The sequence below is a fragment of the Aristolochia californica genome, unplaced genomic scaffold (assembly GCF_029961685.1).
Source record: "Aristolochia californica isolate CCGP_79_NKW_82.1479 unplaced genomic scaffold, dmAriCali1.0.hap1 SCAF_4, whole genome shotgun sequence".
Lineage (NCBI taxonomy): Eukaryota > Viridiplantae > Streptophyta > Magnoliopsida > Piperales > Aristolochiaceae > Aristolochia > Aristolochia californica.
Genome location: NW_027182103.1, coordinates 32,077,794 through 32,099,232, shown reverse-complemented (window position 1 = coordinate 32,099,232; position 21,439 = coordinate 32,077,794). Strand labels below are relative to the sequence as shown.

Below are 21,439 nucleotides of genomic sequence, written 5' to 3'. Positions count from 1 at the left end.
TTATTAATTATAAAAATAAGTTAATTAAACCAAGTGTTTGAGTTAACAATATTTTAATTACCACTATTAAATCACTAATACAATAGAGTAAATAAAAAATAAATATGATTAATGAATAAAAAGTATTATATTAATAACATAAGATAGATTTTTTACATGGTATTAATTAATAATATTTTTTGACAAAATTAAAAGTAATTAATTAATCAAATGCATACTTTAATTATATTTTATTTACCAGAGACTTAAATATGAAGTTTAATATAGTAATAAAATTGAACAAAAATAATAAATAAATACATATACAACTTTATTAATAACCTAAAAAAAAGATTATTCTAATAATGAGTTCGTGCCTTTAATATTAAAATCATCAAGGTACAAGTTTATTACATATAAATGACGCATGCTCAAAAGTAATAAGATACAACCATCATTTATCGTTTCATATGGAAGTCGATATGGCATCTCGAAATTGTGTGGCTCTTGTGGATTCTGATGCACTTTGTCTCCGAAAGCATGTTACTTGGCTACCCACATCCTCAAGACCATCGCAATCGTCGCTGTCTGTATACATTTTACATGAAATTGGATATGACCAATACAATAGAGTAAATAAAAAATTAATATGATTAATGAATAAAAAGTATTATATTAATAACATAAGATAGATTTTTTACATGGTATTAATTAATAATATATTTTGACAAAATTAAAAGTAATTAATTAATCAAATGCATACTTTAATTATATTTTATTTACCAGAGACTTAAATATGAAGTTTAATATAGTAATAAAATTGAACAAAAATAATAAATAAATACATATACAACTTTATTAATAACCTAAAAAAAAGATTATTCTAATAATGAGTTCGTGCCTTTTATATTAAAATCATCAAGTTACAAGTTTATTACATATAAACGACGCATGTTCAAAAGTAATAAGATACAACCATCATTTATCGTTTCATATGGAAGTCGATATGGCATCTCAAAATTGTGTGGCTCTTGTGGATTTTGATGCACTCTGCCTCCGAAAGCATGTTACTTGGCTACCCACATCCTCAAGACCATCACAATCGTCGCTATCTGTATACATTTTACATAAAATTGGATATGACCTCTACATAAAATTAGGCATAACCTATATATATAATACATGTATAAGAATGGGCATAACCTCTTTTTAAAATTGAGTATAATCTATGTATATAATACCTGTATAAAATTCGACATGACCTCTACTTAAAATTGGGCATAATCAATATACATAATACCTACATAAACACTCCATAAACACTCCATAAACACTCCATAAAATTGTCTATACATTCCATAAACACTCCATGGAATTGTTTATATACACTCCATAAAATAGTCTAAATACTCCATACACTGCATAACATTATAAATAAACGCCATATAATAATCAAACACAACAAAATTAAATGAAATATCACTATCAATTTACAATCGCCCACATAAAAACTATAAATCCATTATAAATTTACAAGCTATAATTGTTTCTCTTCATGCTAGTTGTTCCTCACCCACTTCCCCCTATGAACTGATCTCCAAATCTTCCCCTTGATTGATCTTTCTCTTGTAGAGGAGGCAACTCCTTCAATACTGCAATTGTTACATCATCCGCATTGCCCTGACATGCAAGTAAGAACATCCAGAATAAATCTGTGATTATGATAAAAGAAAAGGGACAATTCTTTACTAGTTAACTTTTAACAATCTAAATTTTTTGAGGGATATAAATATTGCCCTGATGAGACATTCTCAAGCAAGCCTCTGGACTCAAAAGTCTCCTACTCCAAAAAAATAAGATTGGAAAACAAAATCTTAGAACAATGGTTGAAATGGCATTGGTCAACAAGTTCTCAACAATATCTAAAGTAGGATATATCAATCACAAGTAGCTGTCTATACGGCAGATCAAATACAACACTAAATTAATAAAAAAAATAGAGTTTAGACTTACCTTATGAAATTTGAGAAAAATCAAAGCCGAAGGGTTAAATCGAAACCACAAAAAAAAAGAAAATACCATGTGTTGGATATGTATAACACCCGAATCTCCTCACCACATGGCAAAAACATTCCGTAGCACTTCAAAAATCCTCAACAACATTCTAAAATATTTCAAAATTAATTAAACTATTTTCACTACTGCATATACACTAAACAATGAGAAAACACACACATCAAGTCCAAATTCACCGAACAGCCCTGGTAGAGCCCCATATAACTTTGCAATCACTATGAACTGTACCTCGTCAGTGATGGGGGTTGGGTTTCGTTGGCTAATGGACACTCGTGTAGGCGACTCAGCCTTGTTTGAATTGGACTAAAAAACCCTTAATAAAACCTAAACCATAAACCATCAAACCCTAAAGTCAAACCCTATCACCTACTAAACTCTAAACCCTAAACACTAATTCCATAACACAATACCCTAAACCTTAGAATCCCTAAACCCTAAACCCTACACCATAATTCCAGACTCTAAAACCCAAAAAACCCTAGAGCTTAAAAACACAAAACCCCCCAAAACCTTAAAAACCCTATCACCAACTAAACTCTAAACCCTAAAAACTAATTCCATAACTTAATACATTAAAAGCCCTAAACCCTACACCCTAAACCCAAAAAACCTTATAGCTTAAAAACACAAAACTCCCAAAACCTTAAAAACCCTAAACCCCCAAAATGTTAAAAGCCCTAATCCCTAAAATACCCTAAATCCTTAACCATAAACCCTAAACCCTAATCATTAGACCCTTAAATAACGAGAAACAAACCCTAAAAATAATCCATACACGAATCAAGAATTTAGACTATAAACCATAACCCTAAATCCTTAACCATAAACCCTAAACCCTAATTACTGGACCCTTAAATACCAAGCAGCAAACCCTAAAAATAATCCATACACGAATCAAGAATTTTGACTATAAACTGTAACCCTAAATCCCAAAATAATGCACAAATAACCACCCCCAATTACGCACTGAAAATAAATTTAAATCAAATAAAACACTAATTTAATGAAAAAAATTATGGTTTAGGCATACCTTATGCAATTTGGGGAAATCCAAAGCCGAAGGGTGAAATCGATGCTTAATCGAAGTATTTATTAAGCAATCGATGCCCAAATGTCCAAAATCGAAGAAAATCGAAATGGAAATGGGGAAATCGAACGAAATCGGAATGTATTTTCGGGGGAACGGAGACTAGCCAGAGAGAGAAGAGAGTGGGAGGCCGAAAGGGAGAAGAGAGGGAGAAGACAGAAGAAAGGGAGGTCGGGAGGGAATAGAGAGAGAGTAGCGAGAGAGAGCGAGTCTGAGAGAAGAGAGGGAGTCATGGAGACGAGAGAGGGGGTGCGAGAGAGAGGGCGAGGCCGAGAGAAGACCAAGAGATGAGGTCGAAAGCGAGAGGGAACTGAGATGATGGCCGGAGATGAAAGACGAGATCGATTTTGGCAGCAGCGACATCGGGGGCGCAGGGAGACGAGAGAGGAAGTGCGGGAGAGAGGAAGAAAAAATGAGAAATGACGACGCGCGATGGTGGGGTGCAAGGAGAGAGAGGGGAAAAACCGAGCGTCGCCCGTCCTTCAATTCAAAGAAGATCAAACAAGGCCTTCATCCACATGATTGAAATTAAACCATGGAGATGAAGGACCCCTTCATCCCCTGCATCGAGATGAAGCTTCATCTGTGCTCCACTAACGACTTCAAGTGTTGAAGGGCGTTATGCGGTTGAAGATCATCTCGTCCTTCAAGTTGACTAACCCCCCCTAAGTCCAAATTCATCGAATACCCCACAAAGCGCCCTAGATGACTTCACAGTCACTACAAAAAGTATCTTGTCAGTGATGGGGGTTAGGTTTTGTTGGCTAATGGATGCCAATACAGGCTACTCAACCTAATTTGAATTGGACTCACTCCACCCTTAGTTACCCAGCCAACTCTTAATCAGACACTCTACCCATCCTAGTAACTAGGACAAACACAAGGAAACATAAACAAGAAAAAACCATGTGGTGGATATTTATAACACCTGTATATCCTCACTACATAGAATGATCATTCTATAGTACTTCAAAATATTTCAACATCATTCCATAGAACTTATAAAATTTTTAAATGCAAAATCCATAGTAAATAAACTAGTCCTATTCATGCAAAAACTTTAGTCCAAATTCACCAAATACCCCTCGTAGAGCCCCATATGACTTTGAAGTCACTATGAACGATACCTCATCAGTAATGGATGCCTAGGTAGGCGACTCAACCTAATTAGAATTAGACTCAACCTACCATTTAACCCTAAGTCTCCCTTCCTCCCACACAGTCAACACTCCCACCTCCCCCTCCCGCTCCCCCTCCCCCTCTCCCCTCTCCCCTCTCCCCTCTCCCCCGCTCCTGTCCTACGGACCTCCCCCTCTTTTTTTTTTTCCTTCTCGCCCTATTTTTTTCTCTCGCCTCTCCCCCCACACCTCCCCTTCCACCCCTCCCTGTATTGACCCAAGTGGCTTCTCAAGAGAGGGGGTGAATTGGGTTATTCAAATAAAAATTGATTTGTGCATATAATCTAAATATCATGCATAAAAGTAAATCAATGAAAATAGCAACATGCACACACTATAGGGACTTTCTTTTTCGTTTTTTTGTTATTGATGTTCCTTTAGTGGTAGTTACCGCCCAAGAACCCATGCTTGGAGAAATTCTACTATTGCGCTCTAATAGTTGAAATTTACAAAGATATTTTGGCACTCTTTGGTCAGTTGTACCTCAATACATGATTTTTATGCAAGCTAATCTCCCCAAGAGATTAAAGCTAGATTCTGGATCTAACTAGGCCTTTCTATCTAGATTAATAGGTTCTAGATGAACCTTTCACAATATCATTAAAAGAAAGGAAAAATTACACACTTACTTGGAGAGGGGCCTCTCCTTGAGAGATTCAAGCTGCCTTCTCCTTTGTAGCACATTATGAATAGATCAATGAGCTTTGTAGTATGATGTATGCAAGGATTATTGAAAGAGATAGAAGGTTTTTCAAGTTAAGGTTCTCTCTTTTTCTTTCAAAATCACTTTTGGTGGGAATTTGCAAAATAAAGGTTTGTGGCTTCAAGATATGGTAATAAATGCCCATTCACTTATTTTATCATGATTTGGTGGTGGTATTTATAGTTTCCCCAACGATTTTTGGATGTGCATGCTTTGTCCATATCACATCTCCTCAGAAAAATAAACTTGCTCAATTTTCTTTGAAGTGTATTTTTTGGGTTACTCTCACACCCAAAAAGGTTATGTCTGTTACAATCCTACCCTTCAAAGGTTACTTGTGTCTCAAGATTTAATATTTTTTGAGGACACCTCATTCTATACCTCGAAAGATGCTCCTCTAGGTTTTCTCTTCACTCCTACCACTCCATGTCCATTTTGTGCCCTTTAATGCAGATGTCAATCCGCACCCCGAAGCACCGGCCGAAACCTCACCTGTGGAGTTTTTGGATCCTACTAAGGAAAGTCCCTCTCCTATTCCTTTTTGGACCACAGTTTGATACTCGGCCCATTGCTCTATGTTACAATGTGGGACCCACCATGGTGCTCGAGCTGGTGGGACCCACCATGACAATCCTCACCCAAGCAAGCACGAGTCAAGGAATTAAAAAGCACTAGCTGAATTGAGTTAGAAGACTTGAAGATCAAGTGAGACCTACAAATATCTCATGAGCTATCAACCTTATCAAGATGAGTTGGAAGATCATGAGGGACCCACAAGGATAAGGCTACGAGATAGCCTTCTCCCTTATATTCACATGAATGAAGCAAGAGTCCTAGTTCAACTCATATTAGGTGTTGAATTTATGGAAAAGTAAAATACTTCCTCGACATCAATAACTTATTGTAATCAGAGTACATGAACCTCTATTTATAATAGAGGAAGGTAGTAGAGTCCAATTACAATAAAGCTAACCTTATCCCAATTACATCCAAACTCTAACACTTAAGGTAAGTTCTAACATAATTAGGTAACTCAATATTGATAAAAGACAAATATAACTTAAACTAAAACTCTTTTTGGTCGTGACCCTAAGATAAAGATACTTTTGTGTGTCCTTGATCTTCCAACTGATGTGATAAGGATGCCAGCTCTTGGTAATCATTGTGGGTCCTACTTCTTATGGGCTTGGGCCCCTCTTGTGGGCTTTCCTTGGTCTTGTAGCCCATCTTATAATAATCTTACATATGTGGGCCTTCCTTGGTCGTTTGGGATTGATCTTATCTTTCAACACTCCCCCTCAAGCTGGGGGTGAGAGAACAACATGAACTCCTAGCTTTCTACAAATGATGTATAAAATATTTTTGAATAAAATGGCACATCTTCCAATATGCCTTCATCTTCCAACATTCCCCCTCATGCTGTGTTGTCCTGTTATGGACTCCATACCATCACGAGTTATCCATAGGCATAAGAATTAAATTATGTCAATTTACTTTTCATGTAATTTCAATTCGGTTTGGTTTACTTTATTTGGTTTGGTTTAATTTGGGTTGGTTCAGTGTAATGTGGCGTGAACCACTTGACCTAATGGGTCATCTTTGTATTTTCATCCTCAATCCTATTTAGGGGGACGTGAAGGAAAAGAGAGGCAAGTATTGAGAAAATTATATTTTACAGGTCTGATTCTCCCTCAGAGGTCAAGGTCGGATTCTCCCTTTGAGGTCCAAGGTTGAGCTTCCTCCAAAGCTCCTTCATTCTAAATTGAGTTCCACCATTACTCGTTCAAGAAACAAGGTTTCTCTTCCAACGTCAAGATCAACCATGGAGGGAAGAGAGGAAAGAAGGGTGACTCGATCCATGGCAAGGGAAGAACCTAGCATCTTGGTATCAGACAGGTCCACCCTTGGGGATTCCTCTTCCCCTGACGATTTGAGACAGTTAGTGGAAGATAATAGGCAAAGGACAAATAACCAGGCTCATGCCCTGGAAGAGGTGCGTCAAACAACCTCTGAATTGCGTGAGGCAATAAAATCAATGGATGCTGCCATCCAAGCTCTCCTCCAGCGACAAGAGGACCATGATACATGAGCCCAACCTCCAGCTGCCTACTCTCCACCGGCCGAACACCACCCATTCCACCCACCACCTCCCCCACAACCACCAATGCGTCAACATCATTCCCATCTGGGGCCTGCCGTTCAAGGACCAAACATTGTGCCCAGGTATTTAAAACTTGACTTTCCTACGTATGATGGGTCTAAGGACCCTTTGATTTGGTTAGCCAAGTGTGATAAGTTCTTTTACCATAAAAAAACACCTGTGGATGAGAAAGTGTATTTGGCCGCCTACCACATGCTCGATGAAGCGCTTCTATGGTACCACCAATTCTGAAATGACCAAGTGGTTCAGGATTGGGCAACTTTTAGACAGTCTTGCATGATGAGATTTGGTCCTCCTGCTAGTAGCAATCCATTGGGCGAATTAATCAATTACAAACAAACTGGAACACTAGAGGTGTACCAAAAGACCTTCCAGGAAAGGTTAGTCCGAGCAAACCAGTTTGTTAGCCACACACAGTATGTTCATATTTTTACTACTGGTTTGACAGAAGCTCTGCGTTTAGAAGTTGAATTACATGCTCCTACAGACTTAGACCACGCTATGAATTTAGCCAGAGCAATTGAGCACAAGCAGCGTGTTCTAAAGGAATCACTGGTCAGAAAACCAGCTTGGCCAGGAAGGCACAATGCCTCTGCGCCAAACCATTCCTATGGACCTCCAAGATTTAGAGACAGTGCAGCCCCACGCCCAGACATTTCTAATTCAGCTCCACCTGCTCCTTACTTCAAAAAACTTACTAGACAGGAAATGGAGCAGAGAAAGGCCAAGGGCCTCTGTTTTAATTGTGATGAACAATATGTTTTTGGTCACCACCGCAAATGATTATTCAGTATATGACGGTGGGAGGATGGAGACGAAATACCTCAAGAGGAAGAAATTGTGGAAACTGACCATGAAGATCCAGAGATTTCCCTTCATGCTATGACTGGTCTACGCAGTGCAAGCACAATGCAGGTTAAAGACCAATTACATCATTTACAGTTACTAGCTTTAGTTGACTCGGGTAGTACACATAATTTCATCAGTCAGCAGGCGGCAGAACAACTTGGGTTAGTAGTACAGCAACAGAATGGTCTTTCTGTATCAGTAACCAATGGGGCTAAAATTACTAGTGTAGGCATATCACCAGCCACACACTTTGATATTGAGGGATATAAATTTGTTGCAGATTTTCTGGTGATTCCACTATCAGGATTCGATTTGGTGCTAGGAATTAAATGGCTACAATTGTTGGGACCAATACTATGGGATTTCCAAGCGCTGACCATGTCTTTTATAGAGGACCAACATCAGATTATATTGCATGGCACACAAGTACCACTCACCTACGCACTACAGGTTGCCCAGGTCCAGTCCACAAATACATGCCAGTTATCTCACTTACTTACAGAATTTGAGGATATCTTTCAAGACCCTACTGCCTTACCACCACTTAGGCACTGTGATCACCGTATCCGTTTGAAAACGGGGACCGAGCCGGTAGTGGTACGTCCGTATCATTACCCTCACTTACAGAAGGATGAGATTGAAAGGCAGTGCCAGCAGATGTTAGCATAGGGTATTATTCAGGCCAGCAAGTCTCCTTTTTCTTCACAAGTATTACTAGTCCGCAAGCATGATAAGTCATGAAGGTTCTGTGTCGATTACCGACAACTCAATGCCCATACAATTGAAGATAAATTTCCTATTCCAGTGGTGGACGAACTGTTAGATGAGCTACATGGAGCTACTATATTTACTAAACTCGATTTGAAATCTGGCTATCATCAAATCCGAGTTCATCCATCAGATGTGGAGAAAACAGCGCTCCGCATGCATCACGGCCATTTTGAATTCCTCGTAATGCCATTTGGTCTATCAAATGCGCCTTCCACCTTCCAGGCCCTCATGAAAGAGGTATTTTTCCCTCTCTTGCGAAAATATGTATTGGTCTTTTTCGACGATATTTTGGTCTATAGCAACAGCTGGGAAGAACATCTTCAGCACCTTCACCAGGTATTTTCTCTTATACGTTCACATCATTTGGTTTTAAATCGGTCAAAATGTTCTATGGGCACATCAGAAGTGGCATATTTGGGTCACGTTATTTCAGCATCAGGGGTGAAGGTAGACCAGAGTAAGATACAAGCGGTCACAAATTGGCCTATTCCTACATCTATTACAGCCTTAAGAGGATTTTTGGGCCTAGCTGGATATTATAGAAAATTTATTCGTAGCTATGGCCAGCTTGCAGCTCTGCTCAACAATCTCCTTAAGAAAAATGCTTTTACCTGGTCAGAGACAACAACTCATTCCTTTCAGCAATTGAAAGACGCCTTATCATCAGCCCCAGTTTCGCAGCTCCCCGACTTTGAGGAGTCCTTTGTAGTGGAATGTGATGCTTCAGGGGGCGGTATTGGCGCAGTGTTGCACCAACAGGGCCACCCGATTGCTTATTTTAGCCGTCAACTAGGCCAACACCACCACAAGTTGGCAGCTTATGAGAGGGAATTGATTGGATTGGCGAAAGCTATACAACATTGGTGCCCTTATCTTTGGGGATGTTGTTTTTTGATTCGCACTGATCATTGCAGCCTCAAGTATCTTCTTGAGCAATGTCTCACTACTTCACCACAACAACATTGGTTAAGTAAGCTTATGGGGTTTGACTTTTCTGTCGAGTATAAACCGGAAAGTTTGAATGTAGGGGCTGATGCCTTATCTCGCCGGGACGTTCCAAAGCCGCAATTAAACGCCATCAGTCAGCCCAGAGCTCTCTTGTTGGATTCTATACAGGAAGAGGCACAACAGTACCCAGATATTATCTCCTTATGCAAGGATATCCAGCAGGGCACAGCGGCACCACATTAGACGGTTCAGGACAATCTCGTCCTCTACAAAAACAGAATTTTTCTACACCACACATCCCCTCTGATTAACAACATTTTGGCCTCCTTCCATGACAGTACACATGAGGGCCGACAGAAAACATATTTTTGAATCAGTAGGGAATTTTATCAGAGGGGCATGAAGCGTAGTATAGCTGATTATGTGGCGGCTTGTTAGACTTGTCAACGGAATAAAGCTGAAACATTAAGTCCAGCGGGGTTGCTCCAACCACTTCAGCTTCCATCACAGGTCTGGTCTGATATTTCTATGGAGTTCATAGGTGGACTTCCCTCTTCGTCAGGTAAATCTTTTATCCTGGTAGTGGTGGATCGTTTCTCTAAATATGGGCATTTCATTCCTCTGGCACATCCTTACACTGCAACGCAGGTAGCTCAACTTTTTATGGATAACATTGTACGATTACATGGGATGCCTAATTCAATTACCAGTGATAGGGATGCAATCTTTACAAGTACCTTCTGGAAAGAACTCTTCAAGTTACAAGGCACAACGTTAGCCTTTTCTTCAGCCTACCATCCACAGACTGATGGTCAGACAGAGGTTGTCAACAAAACCATTGAAATGTATCTCCACTGTTTCGTGGGGGACTCACCTAAGAGGTGGGTTAAGTGGCTCTCCTGGGCTGAGTTCTGTTACAACACCTCCTACCACAGTGCTCTCGGTACAACCCCATTCAAGGTGGTATATGGTAGAGAACCTCCCCGTCTTTTAGCGTATGAACCAGGGGCCTCTAATGTCGCAACTTTGGACAAAGCATTGGCTGAAAGAGACACATTCATCACAGAGGTGCGCACTCATCTACAGAAGGCACAAAATTCAATGAAACAATATTATGACAAGAAGCACCGGGAAGTCTTCTTTTCTCCTGGAGATTATGTTTGGTTGCGTCTCCAACACTACAGGCAGCTGTCGTTGACAGCCTCCAAACGTCCCAAGCTCTCTCCAAAATATTATGGTCCCTTTCAGGTGATGGACCGCATTGGGACAATGGCCTACAGATTGCAGCTTCCGCCAGAGGCCAGAATTCACAACGTCTTTCATGTCTCACAATTAAAGGCCTTCCATGGTGATTCGCCCATGCTGCACACCCTGCTGCCACCACTCCATGAGGGACGTGTACTTTCTACCCCGGCACAGGTATTACAAACTCGTCGTATTCACGGTGATTGGGAGATCTTAGTGCAATGGGCTGATGCTGACCCCAGTGACACGACATGGGAGCCATTAGCGGTGTTTCACACCCTCTACCCATACTTTGAGCTTGAGGACAAGCTCTTTCTCCAAAGGGGGGGGGGGGGGGGGGGGTGATGTTATGGACTCCATAGCATCACGAGTTATCCATAGGCATAGGAATTAAATTATGTCAATTTACTTTTCATGTAATTTCAATTCGGTTTGGTTTACTTTATTTGGTTTGGTTTAATTTGGGTTGGTTCAGTGTAATGTGGCATGAACCACTTGACCTATTGGGTCATCTTTGTATTTTCGTCCTCAACCCTATTTAGGGGGACGTGAAGGAAAAAAGAGGCAAGTATTGAGAAAATTATATTTTACAGGTCTGATTCTCCCTCAGAGGTCAAGGTCGGATTCTCCCCTTGAGGTCCAAGGTTGAGCTTCCTCCAAAGCTCCTTCATTCTAAATTGAGTTCCACCATTACTCGTTCAAGAAACAAGGTTTCTCTTCCAACGTCAAGATCAACCATGGAGGGAAGAGAGGAAAGAAGGGTGACTCGATCCATGGCAAGAGAAGAACCTAACATGTCCTTCCATGAGGCCCTGTGGCATTATAAGTAAGTAAAAATCACTCCTAGCCGGTAAGCCATTGCTTCATACTCCAGTCTTAATGCTGGATGTAGGGCACACTCCACTGCTATCGGATATAATCATAAGTTCCTCTGTCATGGACTTCCAACCACAAATAATTTTTATCTTTTTTAAGGGGATGAAGTTCCTCCGTCGTGGACTCCCAACCACAAATAATTTTCATCTTTTTGACGGGGATGAAGTTCCTCCGTCATGGACTTCCAACCACAAATAATTTTCATCTTTTTGACGGGGATGAAGTTCCTTCGTCGTGGACTCCCAACCACAAATAATTTTCATCTTTTTGACGGGGATGAAGTTCCTCCGTCATGGACTCCCAACCACAAACAATTTTGATCTGCACCCATGAAATAATCCAATATAAAAATTTCTTCTTAGATGCACAAGCTTCATCTTTTGTACTCCCCCTTTTTTTGAATATTTTGGTCACATAAACTCATCCTCAACATATGGAATAAAATACCTCTTTCTTGTACTTCTTCTACATCTCCCCCTCAAGCTGGGAGGTAATGGTAGTGATCCCAACTTGAACCAAATACCATAGATGTAGCAATAAGCCCATATAACGTAGATGCATAGATAAGCCCTCAAACCAGGGAGAAGTGAGATATTTTCCTGATATATCAACTCAAAAAGTGACACAAAAAATTGGCATAAATTCGGATTTTTAAATACAATAGAATACCAGTATGACCTTTGATTATACAAATGCGAATATATCTTTAAATATAGATCAGATTGACATGAAATTTTCTTGGTATGAAACTAGACTTAAATAAATTTCATCCAAGTATAAAATATCTTCATAAAATATAATTATGAGAAGATAAATAATCTGATAGATTTCGACCTTTGTCATCTGGCCGAACTAAATACTGTTTCTCCTATTTTTCCAGAATGACCATTGACTTTTCTAAGATCAATATCTCCTTATAATAAAATCATACAAAGAATCGGTTGAATAGGAAAGAAACTAGACTTAGGAATTCTCTTTCTTTATATCATAAAAATGCCTCAGAATTTGAAGATTGCTCCTGCAGCTCAAACCTCTTTTTCAATCTGATCTTTGCCGCTTAAAATATCGATTTATCTTTGTAGATAACTTAGATAAAAAATTGGTTGAATAGGTAAAATAATTGACTTACATATATTTTTTTGATATATATTTCTCCATATAAAGTCTAGTTCTTTATATAAAAAATACCTCAGAATTGGAAGATTGCTGCTGCTGCTCGAACCTTTTTTCAATCTGACCTTCACTCATTCAAATATCGATATATCTCTGTAGATAAAACTGATTGGAACAATAGGTTTTCTTTGGAATGTAGACTCAAATAAATTTCCTTAAATATATAATTTGAAATATAAAAAACTACGTATAGAGTTAAAAAAATGCAAAGAAAACTACGGGTTTAGGGACTGAAAAAAATAACTACGAACCTAGACTTAGGGTTTAGGGTTTAGAGAAAAGGATTACATTACCTCCGTGAGTTTACCAAGTCAAATCACAGAACCTGCTCTGATACCTTGTTGAATTTAAGGAAAAGTGAAATACTTCATTGACATCAATAACTTGTTGTAATCAGAGTACATGAACCTCTATTTATGATAGAGGTAGTAGAGTCCATTTACAATAAAACTACCCTTGTCCCATTTACACCCAAACTCTAACACTTAAGGTAAGTCCTAACATAATTAGGTAACTCAATATTGATAAAAGACAAATATAGCTTAAACTAAAACTCTTCTTGGTCGTGACCCTAAGATAAAGATACTTTTGTGAGTCCTTCTTGATCTTCCAACTGATGTGATAAGGATGCCAGCTCTTGGTAATCATTGTGGGTCCTACTTCTTATGGGCTTGGGCCCATCTTGTGGGCCTTCCTTGGTCATTTGGGCTTGATCTTATCTTCCAAAATTAGGCTTCTAGTAGATTGGTTTGAATAGACTTATCTTAGAGAGTTAGAGTTGGAATGTAATTAGGATTTAAAGGCTAATTGTATAAGGACTCTACCACCTCCTCTACTATAAATAGAGGTGTTGTAATTCGGAATAAAGCAAGTTACGCATCTCAATCTTGAGTTACTCTCTCTCTCTCTCCCTTTGCTTGTCACAACCTCTCTTTGCTCTTTATTTTTTCTTCTCTCTATCCGAGAGCTCTTCTTCCCTTTTCTTCTTTTTCTTTCTTCTTTCTCTTGCTCAGAATTATGGAAAAAGGGATCCTAAATTCAACATGGTATCAGAACATTATATTTAGGATCACTCATCAAAAGAATGCTCTACAGAAGTGATGATCAACACCACTCAAAGAAGTCTCTTTTATGAAGGAAGAACACTAGCCGAGAGATAAGTGTTCAAATTTTTTTTTTCATGTTTCCGGTTTCCTAATTTAGAAGATGATTCAAGGATGAATATGTGAATGCTTTCATATTATTATATTATGGATATGCATGCCTCTCTATCTATAAGGAGCTATCAAAATAGTTTTTTCGGTTTGGAAATTCTGTTTACCGAGACCAGTCCATGATCAGATTATTGGATTTTTTTTACATGGGATAAGAGTTCCCTGATATAGAAGATTATTATTGAGTCTCTTATGAGTTCTATTAGAAAAAATATCTGAATAATAATTTAGCATCAATGATAAACTTCCCCATACATCGAGTTGATTGAAGTACTACTTGGTGTTATTATTAAATTATTTTTTTTGAAGAAGGGTGGCCTATCATGGCTGGCGAAAATATAAATATCAAAGGTGATATACTGAGAATCACCACCATACCCTTACATGGGGTATCAAATTTTATGAGTTGGTCCACATCGGTTCAGAGGTTCCTTATGACAAAAGACCTACTTGGTCACCTCACCACCCGAGGACCACCTATTGATGAAGATGATATTTTTTATATGAAATGGCTGAAAAATGATACTTTGTTAATTAGTTGGCTAATCAATAGTATGGAAGAACATGTCTCCAATAATGTTATTCATCTTGACACTGCTAAACAAATTTGGGAGACATTGCTAAAATGTACTCATGCTCGGATACACTACATAGACCCTATGATATTCTCCAAAGAATGTTGAATACTAAACAAGGAGAAAATATTCATGAGTACTTGGCCCGCTATAGAGGCTTTCTTCAAGAGTGAAAGTTAGCTCAGCATTCAACCATTGATATTTCTATGCAAGACAAATAGAAGGAAGCCTTAATTACTGCTATTTGTCTTGCAAATGTTAAACCTCATTTTGAGATTGCCAAGAGTCAACTTTTGAGTGCTTTTGCTGTCCCAAAGTTTGATGATGTGTGCGCAACACTACTTCGTATTCCAGACACTTCTTCCTCCACAACTGACGTATCATCCGCTATGTATTCCGGTCATAAAGGATCATCATCTAACCACAGCCGAGGCCAAGGTAGAGGTTATAGAGGGGATAGAGGAAGAGGCAGAAGGACTGGTGGTGGCTGAACAGAAGGGAAAGAAGATACCAAGTGTACTCATTGTAAATATTTTGGCCACACTATAGATCAGTGCCATTACAGGGCATGCACTTACTGTGGAAAATATGGCCATTATAAAGAAATATGTTATAAAGCCAATGAACAACTAGAATTGACAAGGGCTAATCAAGCCTTTATGAGTGATACAAAAGAAGAACATCTCACAAAATCAGCAGCACAAAAAAATATTACTGATGAAGAGTATGAACTATTTCAGAAAATGAAGACAATACTAGGTTCTTCTCCTAGTTCCTCCGCAACTACTACTACCACTACCGCTTCAGGTACGCTATCCACCTCATCTTCATCCTGGATAATTGACTTAGGAGCCTCCGAGCATCTTATAGGTAACAAAAATTTATTACATTCTCTATCTCTGTGTCTTTCACACAAGTTTATTACAATAGCTGACGGTTCTCAAACCACAATCCAAGGGAAAGGTTCCACTTTTGTCACCCCATCTCTTCCGCTCACTGATATTCTTTTTGTTCTTACTTTTCCTTTCAATATATTATCTGTTAGTCAGCTGACTAAATATTTGAATTGCTCGGTTGCCTTCTCACCCACTTCATGTGTCTTTCCGGATCTTATAACAAAGCAGGTGATTGGTGGAGGCCATGAACAAGTGGGGCTTTATTACTTGGACGTACCGAAGATCAATATGGTTTCTACTATTGAAAATGAGACACGTTTATGGCACAATCGGTTGGGACATCCTTCTGCACAGTCTCTTTATTATATGTTTCCATCTCTTAAAGTAAGGTCATAATTTGTAAGGTTTGTCAATTGAGTAAACATCAAAGGAGTACATACTCTCCTCGTCCAAAAGTCAAAAGTGTCACTCCATTTTCGTTAATTCATATTGATGTTTGTGGGGCCTTGAGTGTCTCTAATATTTCTCAATCAAAATATTTTATTACATTTATTGATGATTTAACTCGCACAACTTGGTTGTTTATCTTTAAGGAGTGATATGAGATACCAATAATTTTTAAGTCATTTCCTGTTATGGTACTCACACAATTTGGTTAGAAAATAAAAATTCTCCGGTCTGATAATGCCAAAGAATATATTTCCAAAGACTTTGACTCTTTTTGTCAAGAAAATGGCATTATCCATCAAACGTCTTGTGCCTACACTCCTCAAAAAAATGGTGTAGCCAAACGAAAAAATCATCATATTATTGAGGTAGCTCGATGTTTATTATATGCCATGAACGTTCCATACTTTTATTGGCCTCATGCCATCCTTACGACTTGTTTTCTTATAAATCATCTACCATCTACTGTTCTTGGTAATAAATCTCCTTACTCTAGATTATTACTGAATGATGATCCATTTTCCTTACCATTGAAAGTCTTCGGATGTCAATGTTTTGTCCATAATTCATTACCTAGACACAAAAAAGTTGATCCTAAATCTATCAAGTGTATCTTTTTGGGATACTATCGCACACAAAAGGGTTATGTTTGTTATAGTCCTACTCTTCAAAATTTGTGTCGAGGGATGTAACATTTTTTGAAGACTCCTCATTTTATTCTGATAGCGCTCCTCCTGGTATGTCCTCAGTTCAAGTTCCCCTCGATCGGTTGTGCCTCGTGATACAGAGATTATTTAACCCCAGAGCAAGTGATCGACACCACACCTACCGAGTTAACAGATCCACCAGAGGTAAGCTCGCCTTTCAAATCCACCGCAGAAGAATGAACAGTAGGTTTTCCAATTGAAGTAGCCTTAGGACCACGGGACCATCACTTTACAGTCATCATAGCCATAATTGGAGTTGCACCACAATGCCACTTGTTTACTGGATTCTGCAGTTGGTAACAGGAGCAATATATCCATTCAAACCAGCAGCTAAAATGTGATAAAAAATGTGCCATAACATAAGCATAGTCACAATCAAATTTTGAGGGCAATGAGCCACGAGCCTGATAGCCAAATAAGTCATAGAGTGCATTGAAGTTCTTTTCCTTACAGGTGCCCTCTGTCAATCTCTTATTCATTTCAGACTCCACCAACTGAGTGAGAAGCTTTTCTGTCTCAATTTGAGACGACTAGGTGGAGTCATCTGATTTAGGGTGAAGAAGCAGTTGTCGCTTGATGAAAGAAGGCAAAAATTCTATCAGTGCAGAAGCCCAAGGTGACAAACGCGCATAAATGTTATCAAAAGAAATCCCATATCTATGTAGGCCATGAATTTCCACAGCAACAAGAGCTGCCCCCACAGATAGGCTTCAGACATCAAGAGACCAAGCTATATGCTGATAAAAAACAATTGCCTTGGGAAAAAGCTTATTCTCATAAGCGATTTTCCATACACATCTGGCTCGATTTATCTGACCCATCAACACATGGTAGTTAAGCAGCACATTCACAAAATATTTTGCTGCACTTTCCTCCAGCTCATAATCAAGTCCCTAGAAAAAGTCGCTAACAAAGGATAGTCTAGCATTAGTCATTGGATTACACAATTTCATGGCATGGTCCACTCGACCAGATGAAGCATGTAGTTCTAATAAACATGAATAAGTAGACCGTGTAGGCAAGAAACCAGCTTTCTCCATTTATGAGAAGACTGACATTGCCACATCTAACTTCCCTGTTTGGGCATGAGACTTGACAATCATGGTATACAATCCGAAGTTAGGCCTGAATCCTGCTTTCTTCATATCATCCCACAGTCTGAATCCTGTATCTAACATCCCAGCTTGCACAAAAGATTCAATCAAAGAGACAACATCATTCAGGTTTAGATCACTTTCCAAAGAATCATGTATCTTAACAAGACATGAAAGAGACTTTGTATTAAAATCAGGTACCATGTCAATAGATGAGACATCAGCAATTTGGTTAATCCTCCAAGTTGGGCCATCCTTGTAGAACCCACTACCGAGCAAATCCTGAGCCATTCCTCGGAACCGCATCAGAGAAATTGGCTGAATCCATTGCTGGTTTTCCGTGTCTAGGAAAGGGACCTGAGAAAGGCCACCTTCGTCAAACAAAAACTTCTAAAAGATGTGTACAACTTCCCAATATTTTTTGTGGAGAGTTGCTGGATCGAATCTTTTGGACGCACCAAGCCTCAAAATGCGCAACATGTTCTGGGCAGAACCCTGATGAAAGTGGTTTGTAGACTTTGGGGAAATGAAAGAAAATGAGGCTGCTCATGGTGAACAGAGAAGAAGAGGAATTTGCTACTGTTGACCGGTATCCAAAAACAGGGGTTGCCTATCCCCAATTTTTACACACAGTGCTGAGGAATTCAAAAACTCACCGTTGTCACCGATACTCATGACCGGGAGGCTTTGTCCGTCGGTGAATAGAAGAGGCCTCTGGCCGAGATTTGTCATGGAGCTTCTCGGCATGGGGATTGCCAGTCTCCCCGACTTCGGTTTTCATGACGGTGGGTTTCGGCTCAGGAGTTCCACATTCGGAGGAATTAGGTCGAATGAAAACCTATGAACCCACATCGGTCTTTTCCGAAGAGGTGTGAGGCTGACCAACTTTGGAATCGGGCTTCTCCGCAGAGATTCAAGGTCGAACGTCTTCTTCTGCAACGGTGACCCTTTGCTCTGAGTCTTTATCCCGAAGAGTGTCGATTTTGGCCCCCTTCTCAAGCTTTTCACTGTAAGCCTGAAAGATTATTTTTGTTCGCAGGGCACTCAAATCCACCCGAATTTCTGATCTTAACTCTGTGCGTAAGGCTTCCATTTGTGACATGATGTTTGTGATAATTTTTTGCCTTCACGGTGGCTATTTCCTGTTCAACCGTCGCTGCTACTTTTCTCAGAACGAAGAATCTCTCATCGTGAAATTGCTCTAATACCAGGATGATATGGTCCTAGATCAACACAGAGATTCACCGGAGAAGATAACGAAGAGGAAGAAAATGAAAGGGAGAAGGATCGTAGAGAAGAACAACGAGGGATAACCCGGCTCTGAGGGAGTCCATAACCTTCGGTTTTGAGGGAGTCCCCAACCTAGGTTCATCGAAGGAGAACCTGATCCTATGTTGGGTGAAATTCAACTTGTTCATTTCATTCTAGGGCATCCCTTAAATAGGAGTCATGACCACAAAGTTTAGAGAATTATAATTTTGCCCTTCTAAGGCATTTAACATGAAAATAAACTAAATGACTACTTAACTGACTCAGTCAGGGTAATTGATTCAGCCATGGTGTCTTAGCCTGACTCGGCTCACTATTTGGTCCATAACACTCATCATCGTCTCTCACCTTTATGTTGTCAGTTTCTTTCTTCTATTTCCTTCATATCTGTTCCACAGTCATATCAGGAGGCTCTACAACATCCAGAGTGGAAGGCAGCAATGGATGAAGAAATGAAGGCACTTAATGACAATCATACATGGTCACTGGTTCCTCTTCCCACAGGTAAAAAACCCGTTGGTTGCAAGTGGGTTTATACTATCAAACATAATCTAGATGGATCAATTGCACAACTGAAGGCTCGACTGGTTGCCAAAGGTTATACTTAGTGCTATGGAATTGATTATGAAGAAACCTTCACTCTAGTGGCAAAAATGAACTCGGTACATATATTATTATCTCTGGCGGCCAATTCATCATGGCTGATATATCTACTGGATGTTAAAAATGCATTTCTTAATGGTGATATTAAAGAAGAAATTTACATGCACCAACCACCTGGGTATGTTGTTGAGGGGGAGTCCGTATGCTGCCTTAAAAAATCTCTATATAGTCTAAAGCGGTCCCCTCTGTCATGGATTGAGAAATTTAGTCAAGCCATCATACGGGCCGGTTTTCATAGATGCTCTGCAGATCACTCAGTATTTATTGAAAGTACACCAAAAGGTAAGGTGATTCTGGCTGTATATGTTGATGTTATTATTTTAACTGGGAACGATTCCGAGGGCATTCAGAAAACGAAGGAGAAAATATGTGCTGAATTCAAGATGAAAGATCTTGGATTACTCAAATATTTTTTGGGTATTGAAGTATTACAATCCAGACTTGGGATTGTGCTATCCCAAAGGAAGTATGCCCTTGATCTACTAGAAGAAACAAGAATGATGGGATGCAAATCAGTAGACACTCCTATGGATGCAAATACAAAATTATGTGGAGGCACAAGAGAAGATGTAGATATTTGGAAATATCAAAGACTAGTGGGACGACTGATTTACCTGTGTGTAACAAGGCCGGACATTTCATACGCAACAAGTGTGGTAAGTCAATACATGTACAAGCCACAAATTAGTCATTGGCAAGCACTTAAAAGAATACTACAATATCTGAAAGGAGCTCCTGGAAGGGGGTTTCTCTATAAAAACCATGGTGACTTCAACATCGAAGGATTCTCAAATGCCAACAGGGCCGGATCCCCGGATGACATAAAATCTACTTTGGGATTTTGTTCGATGGTTGGAGGAAATTTGGTTACATGGAAAAACAAAAAGCAAAATGTAGTAGCACGGTCGAGTGTAGAAGTAGAATACAAAGCCATGGAACACACTGTTAGTGAACTCATATGTTATGTCCCATTTCGGATCAACCACCGGACGATTTCTTCCAGCGTGGGGAGGAAGGGAGTGAGCCTTGAAGGAGGCTCGACCTGGACCTCTGAGGGAGAATCCGACCTTGCTAACAACTATTTGATTCAATGCTTTTTCTTTCATTCATCTCACATCCCTATATAGGGAGTTAGGGAAAATTAAAAATTACAAATAAACCCCTAATGAGTCCATAACATTACTCTCCTCTTGGAGAACGAGCTTGCCCTCAAGCTCGAATGTAGAATGGCCTGCCCGTGCCAACAGCTAGGTCCATGTAAAGTGGCAACCGCCGTATCAGCGGCAGTGCACTGGAGTACAAAAGTAGAGCAACCTAGCAGAGGAGAGCATCCTAAACTCTTCTACTTCTCAGATCTCAGACAAATATCATCACCACCATTGACAAAATTTTGAGGATAATTATATTGTGAAAACATGCTCAGTAACTTGTCAACTAAATCATGTGCCCTTATTGCATGTGGGCCATATATGGATCTCCCAGATGCATCTGATCTTGCATAGAGAAGGAGAAGAGCTTCAGCTACATC

The 21,439-nt window shown here is 39.4% G+C and overlaps 1 pseudogene; it reads right to left on the bottom strand.

Annotated features, from left to right (window-relative positions):
* Positions 1–1,548: 1,548 nt before the first annotated feature.
* On the bottom strand, positions 1,549–18,270 carry LOC137963209 (pyrophosphate--fructose 6-phosphate 1-phosphotransferase subunit alpha-like; annotated as a pseudogene).
* Positions 18,271–21,439: the final 3,169 nt, after the last annotated feature.